At 46.1% G+C, this 11,095-nt stretch overlaps 1 protein-coding gene across 1 annotated transcript in view; it reads right to left on the bottom strand.

The window, feature by feature from the left end:
* Positions 1-8,025, bottom strand: part of EYA2 (EYA transcriptional coactivator and phosphatase 2) — a 263,039-nt gene extending 255,014 nt beyond the window's left edge. The window contains exon 1 of the mRNA XM_040248198.1: positions 7,820-8,025. The gene's annotated coding sequence lies outside the window, so the exon portion shown is untranslated. The remainder of the gene's footprint in view (positions 1-7,819) is intronic.
* Between the last annotated feature and the right edge of the window lie 3,070 nt (positions 8,026-11,095).

Here is an 11,095-nt window from a genome sequence, read left to right on the forward strand (position 1 = left end):
AGATTCTGTGAGAATCAGGTAATGCCACTTATTTCTGAACCCAACTTTTATACCTGATCATCACTGAATATCCTCCAGGCAAAACAAATGGGAGACTGATTTTGAAATCTAGTTCTCCAAGACAGACATGTACAGGAAACGTAGCTCTCATTACACCAGCGTCGGGGGGTTGGAGGTGGGAGAGCTGGGTATACTAGTGGTTAGGAATCAAAACTAGGTTCAATTCTGGCTCTGATATGAGCCATGTAACTGTGGATGAATTACTTCTCCATGAGATTCAATTTCACATCTGTAACATAGGGGTAATAATAATAGAACCTTCCATCTAAGGCTATTTGGAGTCAGAAATATAAGTATTTGCTTAGCACACTGGCACAGAGTAAGTATTCAGTAACCATGAGCCACTTGTTATTCCCAAACAAATCTTGTGTCTTTTTTAAAAACAAAACTAAAAACTAATTCTCTAAAAACAAGCATGAAGAAAGGACAGCAAAACTGCAGGGAAAGACATTTCCAAACTGGTTTCCTACAGACACTTAGCAAGGCATTCTAGGGGTCCCAAGGTGTCTGAAAACTCTCTCCTCCAGATCAAACTATTAGCAAGCCCCCAATCTCTCTTCTTAGCCCCATCCGCCCAAAAACCTGCTTCTGTGTCCTTTTATCATTGTCTTTCTCGTGGGTGTCACAGCAATGCTGGAGAAATTCGGAGCGTTTCAGACATTTGCTGAGTTTAAGACATTGTTTCTCCCCTCCCACCCTCCCCCCTTCACTCCACACTCCAAAATTAAAGTCTCCAGGGAGCCCGGGCTCTTTAGCAAGGGGAGACCGCCAGAAAGCCCCATCACAGACCCAGAGGTGAATAACCTCAGCTCCATTCTTTTCCACGGCTGGATGGGGACAAAACTTTGTTTACAACACAAGCAGCAAGTCACAACTTGTTATGCCACATGACACCCTCTAAGCAGTGAGCCACTGCTTCCCTCTACTGTACCAGTCACACAAAAGGCCAGAGGGGCAGGAATCTGCCCGCTCGGCTTCTCTCCCCCTCCCCCTTCCCAACTAGGAAGGGCATTCATACCTTTGCTGGGGAGACAAGTGTTTCTAGAACGCCGTGAAACTAAAGTTCCCATCCTTGCAAATAATACACACCCACAAAAGAAAACAATCTTCTTTGCAGCGAAACCCTTTCTGTGTCTCCTGCGAGGAGCTTTTCTCCCTGCGTGGAATTTCCATCAGCCCCAGTGTCAGTACCAAATTCAGGGATGCTGCAGAATTCTCTCCACCTCTCTGAATTTTCAGGAGCTGCCCATCAATGAAGACCGAAAGGTCTGTACTTACATCTTGAACCCCACAGGCCAAAACACACATACGTGTTCCTAGAACATCAACAACAACAACAACAAATTGTTTTGGAAACTACTAATACCTTAACCGCAAAGTTACTACAGGAAGGGGATGGGAGGCGAAGCAGTTGACCAGAAGGAACACAAGCCATTTTCGACCTCTGGCTTCCACACCGCCAAACACCAGGAATGAAACATCAGCTTTGGAGGAAGGGGTGGCCCCGGAACCTGCTTTTTTGGTGGAGCCTTGGGAGGGAGAGATCCAAAGGAGATGGGAATTCCAGCCCTCCAATCTAGCTTCTTCCTGCAAGAATGTCTTCAGAATCCAAATCAAGATCTTTCAACCGTAGACTCAGAAACCCCCACTCTCTGTCCACTTGAACCAAACACGTCTAACAGGCAGGAATTTAGACTTGGCCGAGGTGAAGAGAACTGGTGGTTTTCACCCTGTTTTGGTGACCTTCAAGGGCTTATTTATGCACTTCAAGCTCATGACCTAATACATGTTGGTTTGGCTTCTTTTCTCATAATAGCAGCCTGTAAAAAGCTTTTGAGAATTCCCCGTGTTTTCTTATTTTGGGTCAAGAAAATAAAATCGATATCTAAGTAATCTTAAAAAAAAAAAAAAACTCAGCCTGCACAATCTAAAAATTTGGAATGTTTCCACTGGGACTGCAGCTATCTCTGAAAGCCTCAAGATCATCAGAGTAAGACCCACATTTGCCATTTTTAAGGTGAGGTATTTGGTAACAGCATCTGTGAGAATTAGCTAAGAGGGACTTTTTGACATAAGTCAAACAATGACATTTAAAACTCACGTTAAAGCAATTACCGTGTGGAATTTTTCCGTGTTTTTCCCATTTCTCAAACAGAAGTGTATATGTTTTCAACATAGTTTCTTGCTGTAATTTTCTTTCTTGGCAAACCCACATCTTAACCATGAAACCCAAAGTATGCACGCTACAGAAACAATAATGGTTGAAACAGACTCGGCCGTCTCTGGCATGATTTTTCTTAACAAAATTAAAACGTCTTTTGGCCAATATACTGTACATTTCAGTTATGAAAGACCATTCTTGGGAGATGAACAGTAAAGAAAGGGGAGTTGACAGATTCAGCTGATGCAAGATGAAAGTAAGACAGTAGTCTAACCCTCCAGTTCCTCATTCTTTGAGAGAAAAAAATGTCGATTTTAACATTTTTCCTTTAGTTAAGTTCACAGAGAGCCAACAATTCTCCTCCAAATGATTATAAGTACATAGGTGCAGATATGTTAAAGCTGGGAATGCACAGATCTAAAAATCTAACTTTACTAGATCTTCAAAAGGAAACTAGAGGGGAAAAACCCAAACCACTGAAACCACATATGTTTTCATGTTATTGACACAATACTACGGATACTAAGAGACGAAATAATTTCTAGCCTCTTTCAAATCTTTGGTTCAAGTTTAAATATGTCTAAATAGGCATTATTAGGCAAAGACAATTGGCATGCGCACATTCTCAAAACTGGTGAGAAGTAAACTGCTTTCTTGACTGTGTTCCTCTGAGCTCCTGCTGTAAATTTCTGCGTATATCTGAGAGCAGAGGCAGCCTTTGCAAAAACGTATAAGCAGTCACTGCTGCACCCTAACTAGTATCATCAGATGGGCGATGACACGCAAGACAAAGTCCTGCTTTCTACAGACCTGGGTCTATGTGCAGAGACCCCTTCATCCATCCCTCTAGGCTCCATCCCAAAGTGGGGGCCCTCTCAGCCCTTGTCTGACCCTCAGGCTGCCTGTCCCAGATTCAGGCAACCGCCAAGCCTCCCTTAACCTTCAAAGTGGCAAAGATAAATCGCTCTGGTTACCTGACTCTTGGGACCACCTGTTCCAAATTATTCTTCGAACTCCAAATGTTTATATTCCAACCTCCAAACAATAACCCACCCATAGCGATCCAGCACCTTCCGGTAAACTGGATTTGGACAGCCTACCGTAACGTTTTTCGGGCCCTGCCACTGCCGGTAAATTTATTGACTCTTTTTAGGAACTGAAATGCGTAGCGTTTATAGTATTGAAGGAACAAATCAAATTAATCCTTGTAAATAAACTTTTTTTTTTCCGTTATAGACCACATACAACCTGCTGAATATCATGATTCACCAAGGCCCAGATTTGTGTTTTCTAAACACTTAGTGTGCTTTTCTATCATTTAGGACAGAGGCAAAAAAATCAGGGTACAGTCAGAAAATCATTGTGCTCAGAGCATTTAAAATCATCCAAATTCAACATCTCTTTTCAAAGGAAAACGAGAGCAGAAATATTCTCGGAGGCAAGGTTTTCACAGCCCAGTCAGTAGAAGGCTAAAGGCCTAGATTCTGGCCCATGCACCCTTCAGCCTTGTCAGACATTTGACTTATGACTCCATTCCTTTGTTAACAAAGTTGGGAAAATTAATAATAGTAACAATACCTAACTCAAAACGTTGTCAGAGCCATCCTGAAAAATACATGTCAAGAGTTGATTTCAGGCCTGGCATACAAACGCCATTTTCATCATCACTATTAACTACAAGGACAGAAATTAAGCAGAGAGAAATGACAGAGGCATCGATAGCAAGTGAGCAAAAGAAAGAAAAAAAGCAGCCAAAAAAATAAAATTTAAAGCCTATGGCTTTCTTCATCCTTTTCCCCTCCATCCACCTGGCCGGCACTCTCGTATCTTGAAATTGATTCTAAATCACACGCAACAAAGAACTAGTTCTGGCTCCACTGATTCATTTCCAGGAAGACAGTGGGTCTAAGACAGTCATTTCAAGTATTTGTCACCTGACTGAGGGGGGTTTATCCTCGGATTAGAAGAGGTTTTAGTTAAACATCATTAGGCCAGTTACGATCTTCAAATAGGAAAATGAAGTATTGTCTCTGGCGAATTCTCTGCTAATTGTTTCCCTACCAGAGCCTTCTTTTTGTTTTATATGTTTGGGACTGTTTGAACAGCCACAAACGGTCGGGGGACAAAAAGCGGGCCCTTCGGAAAGCTGTTGTGATATAGGGGGTTGGGGGTCAGAGAGGAAGGTGGGAAGGGAGGGAGGCGTTGTGGGGCGGGGAATGAGTGGGTATGTGTGTTTTCTGTCAACAGGCTGTGTCTTCTCAGCTCTGGGGTTAATTCTCTGTAAAGGGATTCCTTTTGAGCCGAGTCCACCGACTCCTTTTTCAGAGCAGCTAGCTAGGAAAAAAAGTTTCCTTCCACCAACAAAACTCAATCTTGGCAAGAGGCAGAAGGTTCAGCCTTTGGAGGTAACTGAATAACCAGCCACTTCATCTCCGCAAACCAACTCTCCCCCCACAACCCCACCCTGCAGATAAGGAGAAACTACATCAGGAGAAAGAGGTAAAAAATCTTTAAGGGAAAAAGTTATCCTCTCCTGGAAGGAATTGACATCAGGCCGAAGAACCCTGCATTTTATCTGTGCCTAGTGGAGAGAAAGCCTTCTGACCGTCTCCATGCGCGTGCGCGTGTACACACACACACACACATACACACACACACACACACACACACACACTCCAAAGCTCAACACTACACCTCAGACCTGCGGCCACTACCTAGTACTTATGGTTTTCCTTCTTCCCCAAGCATTTTTATGCTAAGGAGGCCTGTCCCCAAAGACAAAACTCAACCCCTGATGCAACCCACCTCCTTGGAGAAGAAGAGGCACCGTGTGTGGTGTGCTTGGATATTGAGGGCCAGGCAAAAAAAAATCCAAACAAGATATTCCCACTTCCTTCATTTCTTCCTGACAGCCATGGCTCTTTCTGCAGAGAGAGAGGCATCTGTCATGAGCTGCCGGGAACCCCACTTATGCAGCATAACGGCCTGCGATTTTATTATACAAGGAGTTTATTGCTGGCCTAATTAGTTTCAAACTGGGCATTCCAGCTGAGGACACCTAAAAAACATCTGGTGGAAGGAGTAAGAATGAGTCCTCGTTTTTTGGAGCTGGTTACGGTTGGCTTTCTGCATAAGTCTGGTCTCCTGCGCCTGACACAAGTTATCTTTGGAAAAGTAACTGAAAAAAATAAGGAAACGGTTTCTTCTTTGTGGGAAAGGAGTCATCTTGTCCTGGGGGAACCAAAAACGTCTTAAAGTGGACGTGCCTGAATTGCGGATACTTTTCCCCAAGCTGCCCAGGGTCTCAGTAGCTCGCTCAACCTAATTCAAAATGTGCTCAGCTGCACCACAAAGCATTTATTTTGTTTTTGGTCTGTTGTGAGCATGTGTGTGGAGGACTGCTTTGCTCTCCCAACAGCAGCTAGCATTTTATCAATTTATCTGTCTGGAACAAGGCTTGCGATCTCTTACATGCAATTTAAAGCAGAAGTAATACCGCGTATTTGAAACAGCATGTCTTGGGTGTTTTTAACAAATGGTAATCCTATAACAAGTCAACAAATCATATTTCTTTATGATGTGTTTAATACAACACAAAAGGCATGAAAAGAAGATTCTAAAACTCCAGGGCTGAAAACATCTGTTTTTCTAAATCTCAAAGTATTGGGACAAAAACATTTTGTGGTATTGTATATGTTTATAGAATATTCTCATACGTACAGTCACTACACTCAATAGGTGAGCTATTTTCAAGACAGGAAAAATGCCAAGACCTTTAAGGTTAAATAGTTTATCATATTGTGAACCTACAGTTACAAGACTGGAGCGACTAACTAGGTATGGAACACATGAAGTGCTTTTTTAAAAGGTCAGGTCCCTTCAGATCGAGCCGCATAGGTCGAAACTGCAAAATTTAGAATTTCCTCAAAAGGCAAGGAGATTTGGGATACAAACTGGAGTTTATGCTTAGTCTAAAGCAAGATTCCTACTGTCCGCATTTGTGATATAAATTACTAATTAAGTTTTCCTAGTCTGAGTACGTCTAAATGCAAGGAAGTATAAAATTTAAGGGGCTTAAAGTGATGGGGAGAGAAAGGTGGGAAAAAAATGAACCTTTCTTGGGTAAAGTTGCCTGAAGATTTTTTCACAATCATTTTACAAAGGAGGTTCTCCTCTCCGGCCCCAACTCCCCCCGCCACCCCCGCCACCCCACAAAGGACCATAGGCTGGTAAAGCGGCTACTAGCTCAGACTCTAGTAGTAGAAATTTCACTCAAGCAGGAAAGGGCTCTCGAAATGAACAGATTCGGCTTGAAATACAATTGTCCGCTGGTTATAATTTCCTTTGGAAGGGAGCGCCCTAACTCAAACCTAATTCAGCACTCAGATTCTCACTTGATGTTTGTAAATCATTCTGCCTCGCCTCTGCCTTGCCCACAACACCCAGCTCCGATGTTCACTCATTCCACTGCGCCCCGTAATTAAAAGGTACCTCCACCAGGGGTGATTTATATATACCTCAAGGTTATTTTTAAAAAAGTAATTCGAAAGATTACGTTGCATTTCGGGGGAAGAAAAGAAAAAAGGTATCCATAAAAGTCGCAGCATCGGTCTTGCTTTTTAAAGAGCAAGCGTGCATGCTGTCAACTCTTACCCCAGCGAAGCTTCGAAGCTTCGCTAAAGGGAAGTAGGAACCTTAAACCGTCAAAGCGCTTCCCTTTCATGCGGCTGAGAATTTCGCGTATTGAGGGTTTGGGGATGCGAAAGTTTTTCCCGGTCAAGCTTTCCTAACATTTCTTAAGTGTATAACCTATTTGGGGACAGGATATAGATTTAAGAGCCACCACGGCCGTTTAACCCCCAGGCTGCTCCGCTAAAAAAAAAAAAAAAAAGCACCAACCCCATTCCATTCTCCGCTTTGTCCCATTACAACAAACTCTCGCTTCCTTCTAAACATCGTTCTGATGTAAAGTTTTCTAAGTTTCAACTCCAACTTCAGCTAGCGCCCGGACGCCGGTTCCGGTACAAAGCCCAGCGAGCTGGACCATAGCTGGCCGAGCGCAGATGGATTTTTTTTTTTTTTTAAAGAAATACAGCTAGAAAAAGGTTCAGGGGGCCATTCCAGCCCCATCCCTGGGATTCCAGCCTTTTGCTCCGTTACCCCATTACCAGCGCCCGAGGGTGTGAGCTTGGCTCCCGGCTCCAGGCGTCCGATGAGCGGATCGCCGCTCATCGCGAACCACCGGGGCCGTAAAACGAACCAAACGCGGAGGACCCTGGAGAGTCTGAGCGTCATGCACTTGTCCCGCGCGGGAGCGCACACTTCAGGGTCGTGGCCTTCCCGGCGCAAGGGGAAACTGAGGCCCGGAGACGGACTTTCCCGAGATCTGCGCGGTCTCCCCGCTGCCCTTGTGCCTGAGACACCTTGGGAGCCCGGACGCCACGACCCTGCCGGTGCGCCCTCGAGGGCCCCGACAGCTGCGGAGGCCCCGGCTGGCCGAGTACGAGAGAGAAGCTCCAGGCCTGGGTGTCCGGGTCAACACCAGCCCGGCGAATCCCCGCAGGCAGGCCCGGGCTGGGCGCCGCGGGCGGTACTCACCGCGCGCAGTGGAGAGGGCGCCCGGGCGCGGCGCGGTGCCGGCGGCCAGGCGGGCGCGGGTCGGACGCAGCCGGGCTGACTGCGGCGGGCACGTTGCTGCCTCTGCTGCCGCCACTGCCTCCGCCTCCTGGGCTGCCGCGGCCGTTGCCTGCGCGGGGAGGACCGGCCCCTTCCCCTCCCTCGGCGGGGCCCTCCCTCTGCCCCCGCCCGGGTCCCCGCGCCGCGACGTGGGCGCGTGGGGGCGCCGAGGCGCGGCGCCGGGCTCCGCGGGCGCGCACACCCCCGGCGGCTGGACGCGGGGCGCGGGGCTCCGGCCCTGCAGCTGCCTCGGCGCTGCCCTCGGCGCCTGCCGCCCAGCCGGACGCGCTCGCTCCAGCCGGTCCTAGAGGAGGCGAGGTCTCAGCCTCCTCCCCACCCACCGACCCCCACACCTCCTCCTTCGGCAACCCCGGCGCGCCCCCCCCCCCCAGAAGAGAAAGACTGCTTGGAAGGGACCTCAAGGGCGACACTGAATTCACTCATTCAGCCACGTCTTCATTCATTGCACATCTGTGGAACACCTCTGTGCCAGGTACAGCTCTTGGGAGATTCAGCTAGAACAAGTCAGACTAGTTTTGTTCCTTCCCGGAACTTAAATGGGAGACAGACCGTAAACAAACAATCAAGTAAAGAATCAAGACAATTTCAGAAAATTATAATTATTATGGCGGAGGGGAAGTATGTGCTGCGGCAAGGGAACATGAATCTTGGCTGGAGTAGTCAGGGAAGACCTCCCTGAGGAGGTGACGTCTGTATGATGAGAAAGTGCCATTTCTGATGATATCTGTGGGAGGAGAGTTCGAGGATCTCCTTTGACCTGTTTCACACGTAGGAGAAACTGAGGTCCCAAGAACTTAACTGGCTTACCTAAAGTCTGGTATAATGCCCTCCACACATACCCTTAAATGAAGGCACCCCACTGCATCCTTTCCTCTTTCAATCTTCCCCATAATAAACTGTCATGAACAGAGCCTATACAGCATTTTTCTTCCTCTCACCCACTTTCTAATGTTCAGGAAGCCCCTTTATAAGCACCCAGGCTTGCTTCAGTCGGAAAGCAGTGTCAACCACTGCCATTTGTTAAGCTCAAGCAATCATATTTTTCTGGGATCAGGATGCCCAGATAAATGTGAATTATAGAAAAACAGAAATAACTTTTAGTATAAGTATGTCCTCTGCAATAGGTGACACATACTTTTACTAAAAATGTTTTCACTTTTCTCTGAAATTTCAGTTTAACTAGACCTATATTTTTATTTGCTATATCTGGCCTCCCTACATCCATCCAGTTTTCAGGACATTTCATTGTCTCCTCTGATCCCCCAAAGAGACCAGAAGGTAGATGCTGCTAGCATGCCTATTCTTTAATTTTTTTTTTTTTTTTAGTTTGGCTGCCCTGGGTCTTAGTTGTGGCATGAAGGATCTTCAATCTTTGTTGCACCATGTGGGATCTAGTTCCCTGATCAAGGATGGTACTGGGGCACCCTGCATTGGGAGCTTGGAGACTTAACCACTGAACCCACCAAGGAAGCCGCTGGCATGCCTGTTTTGCAAATGATCATCTAAGCTCAAAGAGAAGGCAGAAAATGTCTGAGTCAGGGTTGAAGTTCAGATCAAGCTGACTTCCAAGCGCTTGCTCTCAAGATATAATATAGAGCCTGTAACTCCACCTGTGGGGTTACTGGGAAGACAGTGAAACTTAAATGCTTGGGTCCCTTTCTTGCTATGCCTCTTTGTAAGGCCCTGACAGGGACCTAGAAATGTATTCATGGGTCACCTGTTCATGTGAAATTTATGAAAGTTGTTTGCTTTTGATAGTTAGCGGCAAGCAGCAGAGCCCACCATCTCTCTCCACTCTCGTTCCCCTTGGAGCACTTGACCTTGAGTAGGGTGTATGGGAGTGGCCACTGGCATTTCAGAGGTCCAGCGGAGGGGAAGAGGATTTGGGAATTTGTGATCTTGGTGGTCTTCTTCAGCTTCTTAAACTATGCCTTTGTCGTGAGTTCTTTTTTAAAAAATAATTTTATTTATTTTATTTTTGGCTCTGCTGGGCCTTTGCTGCTGCACAGACTTTTCTCTAGTTGTGGCAAGCAGGGGTTACTCTCCAGCTGCCAGATGCAGGCCTCTCATTGCGGTGGCTTCTCCTATTGCAGACCGTGGGCTTTAGGCCATGCAGACTTCAGTAGCTGTGGCATGTGGGCTCAGTAATTGTGGCTCCCTGGCTCTAGAGCACAGGCTCAATAGTCGTGATACACAGGTTTAGTTCCTGTGCAGCATGTGGGATCCTCCCGGATCAGGGATTGGACTCATGTCTCCTTCATTGGCAGGTGGATTCTTTACCACTGAGTCGCCTGGGAAGCCCCTGTTGTGATTTCTTAATTCAAAGAAATTTCGTACCTAATTTCAGACTCATAATTTCGTATTCTTTTTCTTAAGTAAGGCCCTCAAGTTGTATAAGCAGCAGGCCCCGCTCTACCAGGAGCCACCTCTGGTCAAAACTTACTCCATCTCCTTTCTGCTCCCCAAAATTCAGGCATGCAAATCTATTAATATTCAGTGAACACAGTTATGCTCCTTCAGTGACAGGGCTGAGGTTAGATCTCCTGTTCCTGGATGAAGTTAACTCTTCTGCTTTCTAGCTGCAGGACGTATATGTGTACTTGGCCTTGACTTTCTCATGTCTAAAATGGAGATGGTGATTTACATGTGTTCAACTCTTTGCAACCCCATGGACTGTAGCCCATCAGGCTGCTCTGTCCAGGGGATTTTCCAGGCAAGAATACTGGAGTGGGTTGCCATTTCCTTCTCCAGGGGATCTTCCCCACCCAGGGATCAAACCTGGGTCTCCTACATTGCAGGTAGATTCTTTACCAAATTAGCCATCAGGGAAGCCCTGGAGAGAACAGTACCCATCTTACATTATTATTGGGATGATTCACTGAGATCCTGATCCTGAACCTGTGACTGTAGTTGGGCACGAGCATTGTTCTACCTATATTGATATTACTGTACAAACTTTGCTTCCCATAGCATCTTTGTAAAAAGTTCTAAGTCATTATAGACTGAGCATCTTAATGCTCTCCAGAGGTATTTAATTTATCTGGGTCCACAAGCCTTCATAGAATGCTGATTAATTTATTTTTTAAAGATATTTATTTATTTGGCTGCATTGGGTCTTAGTTGCATTATGCGGGATCTTTCTTTGTGGATTCTCTTGTGGTGCTTGGGCTCTGTAGT

The sequence above is a fragment of the Oryx dammah genome, unplaced genomic scaffold, assembly GCF_014754425.2.
Source record: "Oryx dammah isolate SB20612 unplaced genomic scaffold, SCBI_Odam_1.1 HiC_scaffold_10, whole genome shotgun sequence".
NCBI lineage: Eukaryota > Metazoa > Chordata > Mammalia > Artiodactyla > Bovidae > Oryx > Oryx dammah.